The sequence below is a fragment of the Lissotriton vulgaris genome, chromosome 4_1, assembly GCF_964263255.1.
Source record: "Lissotriton vulgaris chromosome 4_1, aLisVul1.2, whole genome shotgun sequence".
Taxonomy (NCBI): Eukaryota; Metazoa; Chordata; class Amphibia; order Caudata; family Salamandridae; genus Lissotriton; species Lissotriton vulgaris.
Window position 1 is genome coordinate 369,675,157 of NC_141691.1, and position 23,465 is coordinate 369,698,621.

The window sequence follows — 23,465 nt, forward strand, 5'->3', positions numbered from 1 at the left end:
AAAATACGTCTTGCAAAGATATGTCAGGAGAAAGGGGTCGACTGGATAGTCGCCCTGCCCGTGGCACTATTCTACATGAGGATGGTCGCCCACTCGAGATCAGGGCTATCCCCGTACGAAGTGGTTTTTGGCAGACCACCGAATATGTGGGGGACGCCCATTCCGAAAAAAATCACTGATGTTGATTGTAATATGTTGACAGATTACCTTGCCTCCTTGATGTCTGCACTCCAATCATGTCGTTCACAGGTTGCCGCAGCCTTTCCTGACAACACTGATGTAAAGCCACATGAGGTCCGTCCGGGGGACATAGTTCTCGTCCAAAATTTAGACCGGAAAAGCCCGTTGGAGCCCCGCTGGAAAGCCCCGAAGATCGTCCTCCTTACGACCAGGACCGCCGTCAAGTTGGAAGGAAGAAAGGGGTGGGTCCACACGAGTCATATTAAGCTTTGCAATGAACTGAAAGATAAACTGAAACAGGACTCTGACTCGTCCACCCCCACCAAAGACTGTGTTGAGGAAAAAGACTTTACAGTATCCGAACGAGAAAAAACTCCCCAAGAAGAGTACCGTATGAAACTCCGATCTAGCAAGTCAGACAGTTTAATTGTTTAAGTCCTCCCCTAGGTGAATCGGTTAAATAGTTTCTGACATGTATCCCCTAGATCGAGATAGAGAGAGAGAGAGACAAGTTAAAAAAGGTGCATATTGTAAATCACTCCGTAGTCACTGTATAGTGACACTATTAATCATGTTTATTCTAAGTATTTTAGTTATTGTTGCCAGCTTTCTGCTACCCATCTACTGGCCTATTTTCAAGCGTGAACAATCTGTTTACAATGTCCCTGCTGAACACACTTTTAGTGAACTACCTGCACATGAACTCTCTTACAGACTTGCGCTGCGCAACAATACATTCATTAGTATGTTACACCACTCCCATCAGACGAACAATGCTACAGACTGCTGGATATGTGGCCGACTCCCTCCCTACCAGAATTACAAGGGAGCTCTGCCCCTCTTTCCGTACCCGTTCACTCACAATGGCTCCTGTGGGGCATGGTTTAAAATAATTAATTCCTTAGATCCTGATATTGCTGTTTTCGATGGGGGCTGGGTTTGGGGAAACTTGAACTTAGTCCTGCTCGATGTCTGTTACCCTGATAAGGAGGGACTCCCTACTCGAATAGGAACTGATCTAGAAAATGAAGTATATGGATTAGGTAACTACACAATTAGCCTCATGATCCTTACTGTTGAATCCGAAGCTGCTCCAGTTCTGCCCCATATGCTAGTATTACCAGTCACTGGTGAATTATGTGTCCGAAAGAAAGGTTCAGTACACTTAGGTCATAGTAAATGCACTACTGTGGTCGAATTCAGTGACCATGGTAAATCATCCTTTAAAGCTATCAGTCACTCCTATTTTGTTTGTGGTCATACCGCATACATACGTTTGCCTCCAGATTGGGATGGTACCTGTTATATTGCATTCCTTCTGCCACCTGTTTTTCTAGGTCCCCCTGACTATCACAGAAATACAAATCTTGTAAAGAATAGACCCAGAAGAGATGTCCCACTTGTCGACTACACAGAAACGGCATGGGAACAGTACACTGATTTTAATAAAGGATTCTTTTTCTTTTTAGGACCTGTCCAAAACAGTAAATTAATACGTAGATTAACTAGAACACTTGAAGCTGTAGTACATGAAACTGCCTCCGCCTTAGGTAACTTAACAGAGGAGCAATCTGCTATACGGGTTGTTGTCCTTCAAAATCGTCTTGTTATTGACGTCATCTTGGCAGATAGAGGTGGAGCCTGTAAGGTCATCGGGTCAAGTTGCTGCGTTTTCATCCCACAAAATGCGCCATCTGTCTATCAAGCTATTACCCGTCTGCATAAAATTGCAAATCAGATACATCAGAATCCAGGCACCTGGACTTGGTCCGGTTGGTTCTGGACAACGTTAACTGCCTGGGGATGAAAGATCCTATCCTTCCTAGGTTTCGGCCTTGTCATAGTATTCAGCTGCTGCCTGTGCCTACAGTGTGGGCCGGCGATATGTGGACTGTGTGCCACATCATGTTTTGAACATTCCAGTTTCCTCTCAAATCGTCAAAGAAAGAAAGATGAGCAAATGATGTTGCAAGAACAAACTGATCAATTTATGATGATTAATATATCATGAAGGGTCCGTAGGGAACAAGGAGGGAATGAGGAAATATAAATTTTATGGTCAAGATGTGTTCCCTAGCGCGTACCCCACCGTCTCCATGTACGAGTTAAAGTGCATGTAACTTCCCTCCTGTACCAGCTATGAAGACGCAAATACATTTGTGTCTAACGTTAACATGTCCTCTTTCAGACCCACCATGAATGGGTTGAATGGTCCGTTCCTAAGTATGCTATGCCAATGTCTTTTTGTAGTGTACTTCTACGTTTTTCAGCTCTGGCTGAGTAGGCCCCTGAATCTCTGCCACCGAGCCTCTTTTCTGGCTTCTGACTCCGAGGGCCTCTGCCCAGGCTGCCTCTGTACCCGTGAACTCTGACTTACTTTCAGCGCGGCCCCTCGCGCTCAGCTCAGCCTACTACCTGCCAAGATTGACTATAACCTTCGAGTTATCTGTTCCGCTCCCCGAGAATACATTCCTGCCTGCTAGTTTCAGTAAACATTCCTCCCAGCTGCAGAGCCAAAGGGCCGGCCTGTCTATATGCAAGTAATTCAAGTAATTCATAGCCCTTGTTGCCATGCTCCCATGGAAGGCCCATGCCCCCACGCTTCTCACACAGACACTCAGGCGCTTATACACGCACTCACAAGCAAGTATAGAATAGCTTCTGCCCTAGAGACCTTTCCGCCCAGATAGCTTAGTTCCTAAACATCAGATACCAGATATGATAGAAGCACAAGTTGATCTGACATGCCAGACTTCTGTCTCTTTCCGTCAGTGTAAATGTCAAGTCCCCTGCACCCTCCAGCTTCACGTCAATCACACGTCATGCAGCTGCGCGCGCATCCAAGCTTCCGATTTCTGCTGACATTGCAACATTTCTGTTAGTGCCACCCCTTTCGTGACACCTACCTGTGACGTTTCTAGCACACACCTCTAGTTCACGCCTCTTGATTACGCACTTGTACCACGTGTATCCTGTTATCTTGTCTTCTCTCAGCTGTTACGCCTCTTGCAATGTTGCTTATGGCATGAATTAAGTATATAAGCTATGTACTGTTAATAAAATGTAGCGCTCTATCCCTTCTGACACCCCTGTGGTGGTCAGAACATGATATCCTGGCCATGACCATTCCTTTTTAAGGAATAAAACCCCTAAGAACTCTAACACCACGGACTCTGTCTTTTTCTTCCGATCTGAGTTATTATTGATTAAGTACTTACCTGCATAGAAATTAAGAGAGTAAATTAATTATTTACGTGAATTGGAGTGTTTCACAGGCCTGTCACAGATAAGAAATGGTATTAAAACGAAATCCTACAAAACAATATAATACTGACTGGCAGCAAATCATACCCGGAAAACGTTGGGACGGGCTGCTATTATATTATAATTTTCCCAGTCATGATCTCAGAGGAGTTTATGACTTGTCGCCACAAAGATCAAACTTTTTGACCTCCGGGAGAAAAGAATCTCAGAAAATAATTACAGCTCGAAGGGATTTCGTTATGGATGTTCTGTTAAATAGATAACTTTATTTTCTTTTTCATTTTACTGTAACAATGGTATCAATCGTTATATTTTAAGAGATTGTTCTATTGTTACAGAAGAGGAATAGGAGATTTTTCTGCGCCATCTGTTGAACAGCTTACGAAACATTAGAACGTACTTAATCAGATATTTTTTTCAGGGAGCATATTTTACGAAATTGCAGAATAAATAATATAGCTTTCATACATATTTTGTTACTTTAAATATTTGATAAACCCTACATTTCTGAATAATATTTTCGAATTTCTATTCTTCTCATTTGTGGTTCCTATTCACCTTCTCCCTAAAGAATACATAGGACCAGTTCTGTATATTATAATAGTACTATCCTATATATTCTTAACCCCTTGCATGCTCTTGACGGAACCATTCCGTCACGAGCCACGGTGGTGCTGTGCTGGTGACGGAATGGTTCCGTCACGGCCCGACCGCCGCACCTGCGCGGCATCAATTTTGCGCCTGCGCGGTGCGTTCTATTGAGTGGGGGGGGCCGTGACGGAACAATTCTGTCACAAGCACAGCACCACCCTGGCTCGTGACGGAGTGGTTCCGTCACGAGCATGGCAGCGGCCCATGGCCCCCCTCGCCCCAAGCGCCGTGGCAGAATTACCACCGCGTCCAAGGGGTTAAGTGAGTATGTGATTTGTTAGCGGAACAGTGTGCGACCTCTAAGCACTACGACAGAACATTCCTGAATTCTACAGAATACAAATTTGAAAAATAATAATGCATACATTTCTATGTAAAATGAAGTTGCTTGTATTTAACTGTTTTTTACTTGTTCTCCTGTCCTCAGACAATGTAGTGCAGGAGTGTTTGTTGTAGCACTTCTATCCTACTTTATCTAAAAGTAACTGATGCCCTCTTACATTTTCAAGAATATGGGGCCACACTTTTAGAAACTATAGCAGAAAAAGGAGGGTATGCAAACGCTTAACTGATATTTTATGAAATTCTATTTTTAATTGTCACCCCTTTCATATATACAGCGCCAGTTTCTGAAGAAAGTTTGTTTGTATTTGCTAAAGAAAAACTGTTTAAACATAGACTGAAATTTTTGCTGCACAAACACACCTCCCCATCAGAAAAGTAAACACCACATTATAAGTAAATAGTGCTCCTGGGAAGTATCCCTCCCGCAAACTTGATAAAAAACACCGCAAGATACTGTAAATTTTCCGCCGTGATTTGTACACCAAATGGCAATTATATAAATGTCCCTTAAAACATTACCTACATAATCCCTGTCCACCACCTTGTGACCACTGTACAGAGTTAATAGTGTTCCTAGCCTCCCCTTTACTAGTTTCTTTTCCCATATTCTACTTTAGATGTCACAAAATCACTGACAACAGTGAATCGTTCCCACCCAATAAGGAGCAAACTTGTGCTCAAAACACTTTAGCCAATAAAATGCCCATGTTGTTCCGCAGAGGAGGAAGGAATGACTGCCAAAACTTCTACTTTTAATGCTTCATAGCCAATGAAAACACAATGAAATGTCCCTAATACCCCGCAAAGAGGGAAGGAATCGCTGACAACACTTCTACTTTCAACAGTTTACAGCCAATCAACATTAAGCTTGGGAAAGTCCTCCTTGGAGAACGTCGGCAAATCAGATGTACCTCCTACTCTGCAGAGCGGAAGTGAATGGCTGGCAACACTTCTACTTTCAATAGTCGCAACCAACCAACATAAAGCTCAGGAAAGTCCTCCATACAACATGTAAGCCAATTAGATCTCCTTGCTACTCTCCGGAGCAGAAGTGATTTGCAGAAAAGACGTCTACTTTCAATAGTTTGCACCCAATGAACATTAAGCTTGTTGTTGGAACACCTTAGCCAATTAAACATTACATTTGTTCCACGCACACATACAGAACACGCTGTCCTACATATTAACACATTTCCTGTAACAAAGTGACTCTATCCGTAACAAAAGTGAACACTGCCTAATAAATAAACATTATTCCACATTATATTAAAGAAAAGCCGCAATATGCTGCATTGCTGGTTTCCCAATATAAATTACACAGCCTACTGCACCCCCTCCCAACATGAGTGAAGCCCCGGGAATGTAGGAGCCCCAGCAAACCCCCAGTAATATTTTTATTATATTTTCCACTGACGTCTTCTATGACTTACAGTTCCTATGGAAAACTTAAAACTCCAGCACAGTAACTGTTTCGATTAGCAACATAGTGTGGTGAACTTCTAACCGCTGTGCTCACTTAAGTGTTCCTTGAACTGTTACTATGGGGGTAGGGTTGAAAGGTACTGACTGTACAGAAACCATTATATTTACCCAGGATCCTCTACATTACAGAAAGGAAAGCGAAGTGAGACAGAACACTGTGTAGCAGATTTACAAGCCCCTTGAGCCACTTTTGCGTCACTTAAAATAAAAGGTGCCTACCCCCGGGACATTGCTGTTTCCTATGAGGGGTCAGGAGTCTCGTGGCTCCCGCCCTCCCATAGCAAAGTTGGTTTGGATCTGTAGGGTACACACCTTCAGCGCCTTTCATACACAACTTCTATGCGTTTGGGAGCCAGCATTGCTTTTCCACATGGGGAGCTACTGACATGCAGCTCCCCATGTGAAAAAGCAATCCAGTTTAGATTTTGAAAGAGAGAACAGATTTTCTTGCTATGGGGGGGTGGGATGGGCACCCCGGGACACTGCAGGAGCCAGCCCTCCCACAATACATAAAGACCTGGGGAGTGGTGGTCCCCGGGGCTTTGGCGACCTTGGAGCCCCCAACCATTTTTTTAGCCCCGGGGGATGACGGGCCCTCGAGTGCTCCAGGAGGGGGGCCACGCAGCCCCTCTCCCACATTACGTAAAGACCCGGGTGTTGGTGATCACTGTGGCTTTGGGGACCTTGGAGCCCCCCAACCATTTTTTGGTAGCCCCAGCAGGTGACGATCCCTAGGGCTGGGGGGCCCCTCTGGGCCCTCCATAAAATGTAATAATTTTTCCCCCAGGATTTGTCCCCCCAAGGGCTAATTATGAAAAAAGCTCCATTTTATTTATTTATTTATTTTACGGCAGAGTCCGAGCACCCTACGACCCTTGCAGTTGAAAAAAAAAATAATAAATTAGTGGGCCCAGGGGGTCCTTCTGGGACCCCCTAAGCAGGTCTAGAGGGTCAAAGTATTTCTACCCTGCCCCCTTTTTATGTTTTGCACACTTGTTCCACTGACTTCCTCATCCTCGCTTCTACCAAGGCACAAAATGGCTGCCAACAGTTCCTAGTTTCGAATGTTGACAACCACTTGACAGCCAATTAGCATTCAGCGCGTGATCTGAATGGTGCGCTTAAGATACACTCACGGTGCGCTCATAGCCTGCGGATCCACCTCGCCCATGGATATATATAATACCTACTGGCGGTCGCCAGTAGGTATATATAGTTAGGATTTTTTCTCTATGGGATTTTTGAAAATTCTATGTCTAATAACTTTGGCGTTTGTGGACGGAATTGGCTGAAATTTTCAGGAGAATGGAACATTTTGTTTCTGAGCAGCCCCTGACAATTTGGGGGGGTTTCATCAAGGGGGGCAGAGAAAAAAGGGGGGTCCCAAAACGCGTTTTTCCCATGTTAATTTCCATAGGGCGGTTGGCCTCACTTTTAGCTCGAACGCCTGAATGGATTTGCACGAAACTTGGCAAAATTGTAGGGACTGTTAGCCCAATGTGCCTTTGCTAGGTCTCAATATATGTGCTCCAGTGGATTTTGAGTAATTTAGGTTCAAAAAAAGATATATATCTGGGCGGAGCCTAACCACACATCTGATCTGATTGGCTGTCAGCACTTCATCCAAGAAGTGTTGGCAGCCATCTTGGGACCAATATACATGATAGCACCTCATTAAAAAGCATTGTAGTTAATAGAGGGTTTTAGGACTTTAGTTACATTATAAATCATTTGTTGATTTTACCATACTCGTTTTAGGAATTGTGGTGGGCTCTAAGGTGATTTTACCATGTGAAAAAACCTTCTGCTGTGATATCATGAATATTGTTTGAAAGAAAACTAATATCTCATGATTTTCCCACAGTGGTTTGGAAGGGGATCTATAAGCTAAACTGAAAGCATATTTTCTGTAAATTCACATTATCTTTCTCAGCCATGTGAAAATGAAGTCTGACATTCTCAGTAAAACATGTACATCCAACAAGGACAGAGACTGTCAGTTGATTCCTTTGTGTTCTACTGCAGCCTCCTAGAGTGTTCTAAAGAACAACTAGAGCGCTAACAGTCCTACTTATTACAAAGGTATGGCACACCTGAAGCCATCTTGATTGGAATAAAGTGGTAACTCTTAAAACATTTAATTTAAAAAGAAACAACATGAGGGGGTATTTTTTGCCATAGAAAGTATGATTAGTGCTGCAGAATGAAAAATTAGGGCACATTTTGAGTGACTTCTCAAATCCTTTTCTATTTCATTAAAACATTCTGACATGCAGTCTCCCAAAATGGCCACCAGAGACAAAAGAGCCCAAATGTAGCCCAAATATCACCCAGATGTAGCCCAAGTATAGCCCAATGACAGAATGTCCCAGAGTGTTCTAAAGAACAACTAGAGCGCTAACAGTCCTACTTATTACAAAGGTACGGCACACCTGAAGCCATCTTGATTGGAATAAAGTGGTAACTCTTAAAACATTTAATATAAAAAGAAACAACATGAGGGGGTATATTTTGCCATAGAAAGTATGATTAGTGCTGCAGAATGAAAAGTTAGGGCACATTTTGAGTGACTTCTCAAAGCCTTTTCTATTTCATTAAAACATTCTGACATGCAGTCTCCCAAAATGGCCACCAGAGACAAAAGAGACCAAATGTAGCCCAAATATCACCCAGATGTAGCCCAAGTATAGCCCAATGACAGAATGTCCCAGAGTGTTCTAAAGAACAACTAGAGCGCTAACAGACCTACTTATTACAAAGGTATGGCACACCTGAAGCCATCTTGATTGGAATAAAGTGGTAACTCTTAAAACATTTAATTTAAAAAGGAACAAAATGAGGGGGTATATTTTGCCATATGAATTATGATTAGTGCTGCAGAAAGAAAAATTAGGGCACATTTTGAGAGACTTCTCAAACCCTCTTCAATTTCATTAAAAAATTCTGACATACAGTCTCCCAAGATGGCCACCAGAGACAAAAGAGCCTAAATGTAGCCCAAATATCACCCAGATGTACCCCAAGTATAGCCCAATGACAGAATGCCCCAGAGTGTTCTAAAGAACAACTAGAGCGCTAACAGTCTTACTTATGACAAAAGTATGGCACACCAGAAGCCATCTTGATTGGAATGAAGTGGTAAGTCTGAAAACACTCAATTTAAAAAGGAACAACATGAGGGGGTTAATTTTGCCATAGAAAGTATGATTAGTGCTTCAGAAAGAAAAATTAGGGATCATTTTGAGTGACTTCTCAAATCCTCTTCTATTTCATTAAAAAAATTCTGACATGCAGACTGAAACATGCACTTTGAATACCAGCAGCAGACGTCCCTGGTGAGCAGTAGCTTTACTACAGTGATCTAATGTGCAACTAGAGTGCTAACATTCAGAATTTATGGCAAATGTGTGACACATCTGAATGCCTTTTTGATGGAACCAAAGTAAACAAGCATTGAAAATGCAATAGATCTCGCCCTCGTTTAAGTTAAAGCCATTCTGTTTGTAATGAGGTGGCTTTTTAGCTTTGCTTTTATTAGTGTTTTTTCAACTTTCATGTAAATACCATGCATCTGTATGCATATAAGTATATGTATGCATGCATTTATGTTTGTATTTTTATAGATATACAGATGATATATGTTTATATATGTATGTATATATATATATTCACTGAAAAAACCATAGGCTGTAGACCATATATAGTTAGGAATTAGCATTTACAAAACCTTGAAAATTCACTGAAAAAACCATAGGTTATAGCCCATATATAGTTAGGAATTCGCATTTACAAAACCTTATTTTACTCACACAAAACCATTGAAATTCCATATATAGTTAGTTGCACTAACTATATATCGCGCACCCGCAATCCACTGCTGATGATGTCACATATTGCATCATTCATGACATGGTCAGTGACATCACTGATGACATCACTGATGACATCTCAAATGACATCACTGATGACATCACTGATGACAACATCCAGTGACTGTATGTTTCTGTAAAGTTAAAATATGTCTTACATATTGAAGAATGAGTGGATGTATAAGTGTCTGGATGAAGGATTTAGTAGGTGCATGACTGACTGTATGAGTGAGTGATTAAATGTGTCTCACTGAGTGCATGGGTTAGTGACTAAACTGTCTTAATTTGTGCATCATTATGTCTGTTGTTCTGTAAACTGTTGCATGTGTTGATAAGTAGCTATATGAGTAACTATATGGGTTATTGATTGGTTGCCCAAGTATTTGTATGGGAGACTGAGTGTGTGTGTGGGTGGCTGGGAGGTGTATGACTCTGTGCATAGATGTGTGAGCAGTTGATTCACTAGATGTATGGTTTCAAAAGTGCATGTGGAAACAGCTGTATGGGCGGTTGACTGTGTGCATGAGTGTATTGGTGGGTGAATGGATATCTCAGTGCTAAATGTCAAAGTAAGTACATATGTAAAACACAGTACATGTGAGAGTTGACATATATAAATAACTGTGCACAAGAGCCAGTGAATGTGTGAGTGGCTGTATGGATCATTGTGAACTTGTATCAGGGATTGTATAAGAGAGTAAATATGTGTTAGTATATGTTTGAATAAGTAAAGTTTGTATAACTGTATAGTTGAGGAAATAGAGGTGTGATTGATTCTTTGCATGACTGACTAGGTGTGTGAGTAACTCCATGGATGAGTGACAGTCTGTGAGTGTCTGTTTACACTGATTGTATCTAAGGTTATATTAGAGTCTGAAGAGGTTCATCGTATTATCACATGAATTATATCATCAGTGATGTGATCAGTAATGTCAAATGAGATGTCATCAGTGATGTCATCAGTGATGTCATTTGAGATGTCATCAGTGATGTCATCAGTGATGTCACTGACCATGTCATGAATGATGTAATATGTGACATCATCAGCAGTGGATTGCGGGTGCGCGATATATAGTTAGTGCAACTAACTATATATGGAATTTCAATGGTTTTGTGTGAGTAAAATAAGGGTTTGTAAATGCGAATTCCTAACTATATATGGTCTATAACCTATGGTTTTTTCAGTGAATACATATATATATATATATATATATATATATGCTTTTACCTGTACTTTTCCCAGGAACTACTGAACAGATTGACACCATTTAAGCAAAAGGCACTGGTCTGAACTGAGGACTACATCCCTGCCAAATTTGGCATAATTCTATTCAGCAGTTCGGGCTGTAGCTGTGGCTAAAGGTCCTAAGGGAAATTGCATGGGTAAAACACGTTTTGGGACTCCCCTTTTTTCTCAGCCCCCACTTCACGAATCACGCAGATTAGAGCTGGCCATTATTTTTGAACATTTTGCGAAGATTCATCAACCAGTGCCAAAGTTATTCCAAATAGAATGTTGCAGATTTCCTATGGAAAATAGGTCCTAACTATAACTATCTACTGTCGACCGCCAGTAGGTAATATATAATATATATAACCAGCATACCTCAGGCCCACATGGGCGGGACTCTAATTGCCAATAAAGCATTTTCCCACAGCCCGTTACCTGTTTCCTTCCTGCCAGTGACCATGGGCTCATGGAAGCCCAAAACGAGCATGGCGACGGAAAGAGGGAGGCAGCACGCTCACATCACTGCTGCCTGCGGCGCTATGTGCTGCAACCCTGAAGTGTGAGGCATTCTCTTGAGGGCAACCTTGGGTTTTGATGTATTTGTGGCCATGCCCGGCCGAGAGGATGCCCTGACGCAAGTAAGCGGATCCTGGGCACTTGGCATTCAAGGTGCTGTTGGGACTTCTGGGGCCTGAGCCGCAGGAACATATATTGGCAGCTGGGAGCGGTGCTGCTCAAACCTTTCACCTGACCGGGAACTTTTATTTTCAAAGGCGCAGGGGCGGCATCCACTTAGTCAATAGGAATGCAAGTCCCGGGGCAGCACTTTGAAATACCTTAACCAGAATACCTCAGGCCCACATGGGCGGGACTCTAATTGCCAATAAAGCATTTTCCTACAACCCGTTACCTGTTTCCTTCCTGCCAGTGACCAAGGGCTCATGGGAGCCCGAAATGTGCATGGTGACGGAAAGGGGGAGGCAGCACGCTCACATCACTGCTGCCTGCGGCACTATGTGCTGCAACCCTGAAGTGTGCGGCATTCTCTTGAGGGCAACCTTGGGTTTTGATGTATTTGCTTCCATACCCAGCCGCGATGATGCCCTGACGCAAGTAAGCGGATCCTGGGTATTTGTTATTCCAGGTGCTGTTGGGACTTCAGGGGCCTGAGCCGCAGGAACATATATTGGCAGCTGGGAGAGCCGCTGCTCAAACCTTTCACCTGACCGGGAACGTTTATTTTCAAAGGCACAGGAGCGGCATCCACTTGGTCAAAAGGAATGCAAGTCCGGAAGCAGCACTTTGAACTACCTTAACCAGCATACCTCAGGCCCACATGGTCGGGACTCTAATTGGCAATAAAGCATTTTAATACAGCCCGTTGCCTGTTTCCTTCCTGCCAGTAACCAAGGGCCCATGGGAGCCCGAAACGCGCATGGTGACGGAAAGAAGGTGGCAGCACGCTCACATCACTGCTGCCTGCGGCGCCGTGTATATATATATATATATATATATATGTGTATATATATATATATATATATATATATATATATATATATATATATATATATATATATATATATTTTCACCTTTGTATGGCCCTTTGTCGCCCTTGTTGACGCCGGCGCTCCAGGTTTGCGCGGTGCGCTTTTTCCGGCAGGGTCAAGCCGGTATGAATCAGCTGGTTCGAATCTTCGATCGGAAAAGTAAAAACGAACTCACTCATGTTATTCAGAAAACTAAAGCGGCTTTATTCAAAGAAGCTTAGCAAGCTTCTGTGAATAAAACCGCTTTAATTTTCTGAATAACATGAGTGAGTGCGTTTTTACTTTTCCGATCGAAGATTGGACCCTACTATATATATATATATATATATATATATATCTAGAGCAATCTAGCCTGACCAGGAAGTGTTTCTATTAAAGTCGAGCTCTATGCCCGGGGTGTTATGTGATCAAGGCTGCTGCTCCGTGGCTGAAACGCATCATGCTTGCTAAACTGCAATAAAAAGATTATGCACTGAACTATTTTCTGTTTGGAGCACATTGTTTGGAGGTCTGTACCTGAGTTCTTGGAGACGGAGGTTCCTAAGTTTCAGGATTTTTGCTGTATATATATATATATATATATATTTGTTTTTGTTTTTGTTTGTTTTTGCAGAGTTTTTTGTGTAACCTTTGTTGACAGATCAAGTACAAACACAGTTCGAATTACATCAAGAAAAATGTACGTTTGCAATGTACAGTCTGAGGTACAATATTGCTACTGGTGTATGGGTGTTCTGGTCAAGCAAGTCTCTTTAGATATAAACACAAGATGGCTGGCAGGCATGAATACAAGTCTTACCCATCACTTAAGAAAGAACTGGGAACTCGCTGCTTCAATTGGGGATCTATCAAACATCTATCAGTATCTTTTGGCATTTGTTGTACCTGCTTGTCTATATGTACATCTATAACTCTGTTGAATATTCAATGTATGTGTATGGTTGGAGAATCGTAGGCAAAAGAAGGCAATACCTGACATAAGATGTGAGGCTGGGGCATATAATGTCAAAAAGGTATATAGTGGGAATCCCTGGGACTATGTCTACTTGCTTTTTATGTTTGGAATAATTGAACGTATGATGGTAATAAATGCCACATGGAGACTATATGGCCGTACTGTGAGAGTAGAGGGAATATTATGCTGGTGTCTGGCATCTGACAGAAGGGTCTGGCCTTATGATGGCACTACCTTGACACAGGTTGTCATCCCCAGTGCAGTACTTTCACACAGTACTTTCACACTGCTTTGTATAACACTCAAATCAAACATACAACCACACATATTACTCATTCATCAAAAACCCACCTAAACAACATCAATAAATAAACTTGATCTAAATCCTCCCAATCATCCTTTTCTCAAACATACACTTCTCTGTATATTGTACAACACACATCAGTGTTTGTTATTCTTGCGACCATTTGCCTCTACTATTCGGATCAGTCGAAAACCCTAAATGGTGCTAACAGAGGCTCTCCCACTCTCTCGTTTCTCTCTCTCTCTCTCTCTCTCTCTCTCTCTCTCTCTCTGTCACACACATCCACACACACAAAACACACACACAGACAACACACACACACACACACACTTTTAGAGTATACAGAAACATTTCAGAGCATACTGCAGATTCCAATGACAATTTAATTTGTAAGCAATCATCGTGTTAATGCATCAGAAAGCTTACATATAGGGGGTTTTGACAGGCAACCCCCACCATAATGGGAATAAACCTCATTAGTGTAAACAGATGAGCCCTGTTAAACGCAGTTTCCTTGAGCTCCCACAAACTAATATTCTACCAAGGAATATGAAATGAGAGAAAATGTATATTGTTTTTCATTTGCCAAGGCCAACAGAATGTTGCTGCATTTTAGAAGTCAGTAGTAACAATGGCTGGGCTTAGATTAGACAACTTGAATTTTGACATTTAGGATGCCAATAAAATGTGTTTATATTGACTGCTAAATAACGCCAACTATTATGCTACTGATTATAATACCATTCTGATTGTTAGAAGGGTTGGATGGCTTGGCCCCATGATTACAAATCTTCCTGGAGATTGCATAATGATAAACTGCAGGTCACCTAATTTAGCTAAGTGATTGATTTTTAGCTTTCCCCCTAAACCCCTAGGATATGCAGGATTTAACATGCTGCCACTTGGCTTGTTTTTTATCTTATCCTGCAACCCAGTTCCCTTATTACAGATAATTTGAGGCCCCAGGTTCCACACCACTTTGCAGTGCATACAGCAAATTGTTTTTCCACCATGGATGGCTCAGATCAGAATGATTGATCCACCCTTTGGCCCCCATATGAGAAGTCCTAGGGTTTGCACTCCAGTTCCTTGTCCATCACTGGTAACACATAATGAATATGCATTTACCTATGATATAAGAATGCCTCTTAGGGTTCTTGCCGTCACTAGGGCCAAGATTCAAGACCCAGAATGGCTTAATTTTGCTACCCAATTTAATGTTCCCCTGATACAGGAGACCTGGGCCCATGAGCCAGTAGTATGGATGGGTTTTAAAGTTACAACGTTGCAACCCCTTCTACTGGGCATAGATCATGCAATGGCTTTGCTATTTTGATTCGTATCGCTGAAGGTTGTACCTATACCCATTAGTCATAAGGGGATTCAGATTTTATGGGTGGTTTTCTCTTGCAATTTGTTTTTCTGGTAAATTTTTATGATTCAGACTGGCAATTTGGCTGCCAGATTGAGGTTTTCTTGCAGCGATATCAATACTTGAGGTTAGATCGCTTTCTCAAATTAGGGTTCTTAATGCAATACTAGCCTTGGATTTAAATGCCAAGCTGGGTGCTAGCCAAATTGGCAGACATCCTTTTATTATTGAAGATTCACTCCCCTGTATAACCTCTTTAGATCAAAGTAGAAGTGTGCTATATGAAGCTCTTGGACATGCAGAGTTCTGCAGTGTAATGACCATGGAGGTTTGTTCATCCAAGGATCTACCAATATCTGTTGGGTGGGGAAAAGGGAAAACCATTGATTACGTGTTCACGATACTGCTTTTAATAATCACAACTCAATTGAAGGTAGAGTGACAACACCAGCATGTTCTATCTTGGACCTTATGGCAGATTTGGCCTGCTTAGCAGTTAAGGACAAGGGACTCAGGGGCATATTATCAAGAAACAGAGTTAAAATTATCGCCTCTTTAGCTGCATAAAACTGCCATTAAAGCGGTGATAATGGGCTTGATAATAGGCCCTTGAGAATTCCAATAGAAGCCCATGTCCTGGTGTCAACATGGGCTTCTATTGGAATTCTTAAGGGTATATTATCAAGCCCTTTATCGCTGCTTTAGCGGCGGTTTTCTGCCGCAAAAGCAGCGATAATTTTAACTCCGTGCTTGATAATATGCCCCTAAGAGTTGAGTGCCGAAATCTCCCTAATTACCTCTTTATTCAAGCAAGCAGTTAGAACAAATCTAAACCCCATTGTGGAGCCCCTGTAAGCTCTTTATTCATCTCAAGTAGCGATCTTGGAAACCTATGCCCAACTGACTATTTCTACTAACGGCATAATGAGGAAATTGTCTTGTCGGGGACAAGCTGTACAACATGGTCGTTTTGATAAAGCCGGTAGGCAGGCCAATAAAGAACTTCAGGTGGCTCTTAATGCTAGGTCGCTCACCCAGCAGTCTATAATCGAGGCAAGGAAGGTCTACAAATTAACAACTAAGAAGTGGAAAGCTGTATTTAAAAAGACTTCCTGTGAGTGATTGCTTTCCACTTTTGACTCCTGGGACTTTCTGCAGTTTTTGGGCCATTGTAAATGGCAGACAGCGTACGTTGTCTGCCCCATATGACATAGGTTCCTCTATTAGAACAGAGCTCTGGTTGTCCCATTTTAAAAGGGTTTATGCCCTTGGTGCCAATGTCCCTTTGACTGAAAATGAGAAGAGTCATTGGACATTAGATTTGATCTCAAAGAGGTACACCCAGCAATTCAATCTAGTGTGTCCAATAAAGAATCCGATCCCAATGGGACACCCTTGGAACTCTTTAAGACTGAGATCCAGTTTGGGGCCTCCCGTTTTGAACAATGTTTCCAAATGCTGCTGTTGAAATAGGTCTTCCTCCTACCTGGAAATCTGCTGTAATAGTAACAGTCTTTAAATAAGGGAACAGACAAGATCCTATGAGGCTGTTAGGAACCTATATCCCTGCTTAATTTGGTACTGAAGGTAGTAGGCTTGTGTTATTCTAAAGCGTGTGGAATTATGGGCATAATCTCATAATATTATTTGCCCAGTACAGTACGTGTTTAGGAAGGCAAAGGCAAAATGGAACAGTGCTTGAACCTCATCCTCCTGATCGGTAAATGTGTAGTGTCAAAGGAAGGGACCATTTACTTTACATTCATGGACCTGAGCAGTGTTTTTGGCCGGGTGAATAGGTCCAAATGATGGGGTAACTTGATGGTGCCATGGTTACCTACTACACTGGTTAATTTTTTAAGAGCTCTGCACTTGGATCTGACTTTGACAGTGATATACAGTATGGGAGCGGAATATACAGACTTCTTTGACCTCCCATGAGGGGTCTGACAGGGTTGTGTGCTGGCCCCAATATTCTTTTGACTGTACATCAATGGTAGAAACCCTTTTTTGGCCACTCACAGGAAAGAACTGCCCATGGTTAAGGTGATCCCTGTGCCCTCCATACTTTGCGCGGATGATGCCGTGTTCATGGCTCGTACGTCAATGGGCTTAAGACACTTGACGATGTGATGTTAAATGAATGCAAATATATGTGATTTTAATTTACTACTCCACAAATGAAATCAATTAGTACCCAAACAGAGCTCTGTGGTGGCGAACACTGGGCTGATCAGTTGGCCGAGAAATTAGACATGAAAATTACAACTGTTATGGAAAACGTACTCAGAGTGAGATTAGATAAAATGGAAGAAAGCTTGAGATCATGTTTCAGCAAGCTCGAAACAAAGTTTGATAATATGAACAAACAAATGGAGAGTAATGGTAGGGCAGACACATGCATAGAGAAAGCTACCAATTCCCCCAGAAACGACACACAAACTAAATCAACTGCCGGGGGAACTAGTAGAACAACTAACGCGAGCACAGTGGCTGATACTAGCGCAGGGGATCCTAATCAGCATGTAGCCAAGGAGGGCCACCCAGTAAGCGAGATAACTCAGGAAGGTACAGTAAGTACAAGGCCTAAACCACCAACCCTTGACATTCAGGCAGCAACTTGGATAAATCGAAAATGCATAGTCCCAAAGGTACCGATCTAGTACCGAATGAGGACATATGACACCTCCCCCTGCTTCATGCCCATACGTAATTGTGTTAACTGGGGTTCCAACCTTAAGACGTAACCAAAGAGAAAAATGGATTGATCTCCGGAACAAAACTGTACATTGGCTAGCAAAATTCAAACGCTTCCACCCTGCAATAGCAAAATTGATGATCCGTAGAGTTGGTTGGGTGGGGGAAGGCCCCAAAAACATCAGAGGGGATTGCGTGGTAGTAAATTTTAGAAGGCCACAAATCGTAAGGAAGATATTAGATTGCCAGGAAGACAGCCCCTACCAGAATACAGATATTCACACCCTTGCACTGGGGTACTTTTATAAACCCGCTCAGGGTGGTAAGTGTAGCATTATGACCCCCAACTTAGCAGTAACCAACAGATTTTCGGATTTGTCAACCTTAGATGACCTGGACTGACTAAGCGATTATAAAGAAACAGCAGGCCAGAAGGTAAACAGTACTACTAGAGTAGATAATGTAAACAAGATAACACTGGGAGCCTCTGGGAAAAATAAAAAAAATGACGGTCCTGCACCTAGAATAGACCTAGCAGATGGCAATTTAAACTTAAACCAAGAAACAGAGCAGGAGGCAGTGAACAACCTACCAACAACTATAGATTCTGAAGTTATGGTAGCAGTTGGGGGAGACACTACATGTACAGTCACAAAGTTGATTTCCTGGAATATTGCAGGACTCAACAAGAACTTAGTTGATGGTTCCTGGAGTGAGTATATAGATCAGTATGACGTAGTGCTCCTGCAGGAGACCTGGTCACAAGAATCCCCACAAAGACTGGGGTACAAAACATACAGTGTAAATGCCACTCAGTGTGGAAGAGGTAGACCCTCCGGAGGACTGGTCATATGGTTAAGCATCATCCTAGAAGAAAATATAACTCCCTTGCATATTGATTCCCCTGATATACTGGGGTTAAAACTTGTAACGCGGTATTAAACGATTATATATCTGCTTAATGTTTACAATAGACCACGTAGTAGTTGTAGTACATCACCAGCAATAGAACAACTTGATTCTTTCCTAGATTCAGTTGAGGCAGAGTCCAGTGTAATCTGTGGAGGGGACTTCAACTGCAAATATGAACCCATGACTGGCATAAGTGACCTTCTCGAAGAGCAAGATATGGCATACAAGATCCCCAACCTTGACGCCAGCAGCGAGGTTAAATGCACGGTCGCGGCGTCCCAGATTCTAAAATTTACGGTAGGACACGAATTACGGGCGTGTAATGGACGCCTATCCTCCGATAGACCCGGAGGTTGCACATTCCACAGAGGTAATTCATTAAGCCAGATATACTATATAATGGTGTCCATGAACTTATGGTACACCACTATTAACTTGAGGGTTATGAACAGGGAGGAGAGCGATCACTACCCTTTAGAATTACAACTAGAACCCCACCTATTTAAAAATAAAAATTCAAGGGCGGAAGGGAGTACTACACTAAATGGAGAGCTACAAATGAGTAATAATAGAAGGGCCCTGAAGTGGCCTTATATCTTAGCCAAAGATGATAAAATGGCAGATATTTACAATACATTTTTTGACATTGCCGCCCCACTGGAAGAATTCAAAGGAGATGAAAGGACACTAAAACTACATTACACCTTAGTAGAAGCCCTACTCCCGCTATTGACAAAGATGTACAAGACGGAAGATACAGGGTTAAGTAAACACCACGAGCTAACTAACCCCTGGTACAGTAAGGAATGCAGAGTAGCAAAGACGGAGCTTGTTCACGCTATCAAAAACAAGACCCACACAGAAATTAGTGCATATAGGCAAAAGTATAAAAAGATTATAACAGAAGCAAAAAAGGCCTGGGATAATGACATATGGTCAGATTTAATTGTCGCTGCCAGAGCCAAAGACCAGGCTGCTTTCTGGTGTCTAATCGCCAAGGGAAATAAAACTGGGAAAAGCAACAAAGATCTCTATTTAGATGAGAAAACCTGGGTAGACCATTTCACCAATCTCTACCAGGATTACAGCGAGGGTGTCTCCGCCACCAGAGACGAAACAGAGGACATAATTCCAGATACAGTTTTGCACTTTAGTTTGGAGGAGACAAAAACTGCAAAAGGGGCCATTAAAGCAGGGAAGGCCCCAGGCCCAGATAGGATCCCAGGCGACCTTTTAAAACACAATCTAGAAGTATGGGGTCCCTATGTAAACTTTTTATATAACTCGATAGCTGCCGGAACACCAATTCCCCCCCACGTGGAAAGGGGCGGAGATCGTCACTATTTTTAAAAAGTGTAACCGACAGGACCCAGACAACCACCGCCCAATTAATTATTAGACATACTTCAGAAAACTTATGCTAGGCATATTTTAAACAGATTGATAGATTGGATGGATGAGGTGGACATCTTAACTAAATACCAAGCAGGGTTTAGATCAAAAACAAGTACACTGGACCAAGTATTTAGGTTTATGTGCATTTATTGGAAATATATTATTTTTAGGAAGGGCAGCCTTTATGTTGCTTTTATACATTTAAGGGCTGCATTTGATTTAGTCCCTAGCCCCCAGTTATGGGAGACATTAAGGAAAATCGGGGTACCACTGGAATTACTAACACAAATGGTAAAGTTACATGCAGGAAACTTTGCTACAGTGCGATGGGGACCAAGGGGAGAATTAACGTAACCAATTCCAGTGAGAAGAGGAGTAAGACAGGGGTGCGTCTTGGCACCATCCATTTTCTCACTCTATGTTAACGGCATCCCCGAGTTCTTATCAGACTGCAAGCACGACTGCTCTCGCCTTGGGGGTGAAGCGGTATCGGCCCTATTATTCGCCGATGACACCATTTTAATATCCCAAACTCCTAAGGGACTTCAATCCCTAGTGGACACCTTTGATAGATATTGCTTGCAAAAGGGCTTAGAAATAAATTCCACCAAGACCAAATATATGGCTCTAAACCCGCATAGAACCTTCAAAAAGAACCTTGTTTTAAACAATCAACCACTTGAGTATGTAGATAGCTTCAATTACCTGGGAATTAACCTGGACAGCAAAATGACTTGAAAAGGCCAAATCGAAAAAAGCAGGATAATGCTGGTACAGAATTCGGCACCTTTTCTAAAAAAACACAGGGCTAGCTCATGTAGGGCAATTTCTCCTGCACTGGAGGTATTTAAAGGTAAAGCATAAGCGGCAGCGCTATACGGGGCCGAGATTTAGGGCCCACAGTGCAAGAAGAACTTTGAGCGGGAAGAAAACATATTTTACAGACAACTACTAAAACTCCCCAACAGGACGCCGCTGCTACCCGTAACATGGGACCTGAATATAAAACACATAGACCACCATGCGGCAGTAAGGCCACTTTTATTCTGGATCAGGATCTGGTCAACCCCTGTACTGACTCATTATAAAACTGGCCTGGAGGAAATTTTAAAAGTGAGAAGACCCAAAGACATTCCGTGGTTAACACACGTTATGTCATGGATGCAAAAGCTTGGTCTATCTCATTACTGGAATGACCCAGAACAGTTAACAGTATGTTCTAAAAAACACTTCAAAGAGACATTCCGGGCCCACATAATGTCCAATCTAGTAAATAACACGACCGTTGGTTCCTTAACTATGAAGTTTCTGGCTTTCAAAGACGTAGCATATTTAGAGCCTTTCTTCGACGAGATAGAGCCCCCGCTAACCAAATCTTTATACCTGCAATTTCGATATGGTATTCTCCAAATAGGTGTTAACACATCTAGATGGAATGGAAATGGGGGGAGCTCTAGGAGCGATACTTGTCCCATTTGTTATGTACAAGAAAAAGAAAATGAAGCTCACATATTATTCTTCTGTCCAGCGTACTTTAAAGCTATAAAACGCTGGATCAAACCTCTCTGCAGGGCCCTAGACAGCAGGCGCTGCAGTACTGTTGAGCGCATATTGAAAACTGACTCATCACAAACCAATAGTTTTCACCTGTAAGCAGGTTTTTATTCAATGTATTCCTGGTTAGGAAGAGAATGGGGCTCAAATTTTAGGGGTTACTTTAAACTGTGTTTCAAAACATATGCTGGTAAATACGCTAATCACCCTGTAATACAGTTAACATTCAGGTGTTCTACACCACTCCATACTGTTCAATTTTATGTATGTTTTTAACCTTTTTAAAACGTCGATATATTTATATTGTTTTTAACACTAATTTTATATAATGAACTAGCAGCCTGCCCCAGCGTTGCCTGGGGCAGAAGGGGGCTGGGGGCAGCATTTCCGGATTGCGGCAGCGTTGCCCGGGGCAGAAGGGAGCTGGGGGTAACATTTCAGGTTTGGGTGCACTCCCGCCCGCCTCGACATTGCCCAGACCGCCTCCCGCCTCCCGCCTGCCGCCTCCCTCCCGCCTCCCCCCTTTGCCTTTGCCTTACCTGAGCCGCCGCTCTTCCCCGCGCTCCGGACTTCACCGCCACTCCTCGCTGCTCGTCACCGCTCCTCCTCGCCTGTCGTCATCACGCACGTTGCGGACATCGCTAGGTCACGGCCAGCGCTACGTCGCGGCCAGCGCTACCTTTAAGGGACTACTTTGTTTTTAAAGGTACATTTTTTAATTTATGTTTTTTTTTAATTTTATGCAGCCTATGTCCATCTACACACACTGAGGATTACAACAATGTATTGGGTGTGTGGATTGGCGCTATGGTTCCCGAGTTTACCTTGCCAAAAGGTTTCTGTTCTGTCTTTATAATAGTAGTATAGATTATGATCTAGCAACTAGGGCGTGTAGAGGCCAACTATCTGACGAACTATCACCTTGTTATACCCTGTGCTTGTGTACTATTTCCCTTGAATTTATGTAATGTTTCGGGTACTTGGTAATTCTATGAAATGTTTTTAAAATGTATCTTTTATGGTGAGACTGACCGAAATAAAGTATAAAGAAGATTTTAATTTGATTTTATTCTCTTTTATGATTATATTGTATAAATGAATACATATATTGTTCATTCTTTGTTTCTTTTTTGTTTGTCCCAGTTTTGTATGTTTGGCGTAAAATTGTGAGATTTCCAAGCACATTTTTACTCACGATTTGATTCCTTTTTACACTGTAGAACGTCTTTGGGAATTAAAATTATAATTGATGTAATGGAAGATTTTTCATTCTGCTACTGACTGGTTTACATGACTCTGCTCGCAGGTCCGTGTGTGTGGCAGCACGTGTCAAACACATTGGGGCAGATTTATGAGGCCCTTGTGCCTCTTTGCGCCGCAATTGCGTCACTTTATTTGACGCAACGGCGGCGCAAACAATGCACCCTATTTACAACGTGACGCATCTAGGAGATGCGTCACGTTGGAAAGCCCTGCGTCATAAGTAGGCGTTCCTGCGCAGGAATGCCTCCTAAAAGTGGCTGAGTAAAATCTTTTAGATTTCACTCAGTCACTTTCAGGCCAATGCTGCGTCAAAACGCTGCGCCTGCTTGAAGACGCATGAAATGCCAGAAACCGGTCCCCGGTAGCTTGTCTCCTTTCTGGTGAAGAATTGGCTTTGTAGTTTAGTCTGCCCTGTTCCCATGATGCACTGGGCCAGGGACAGAC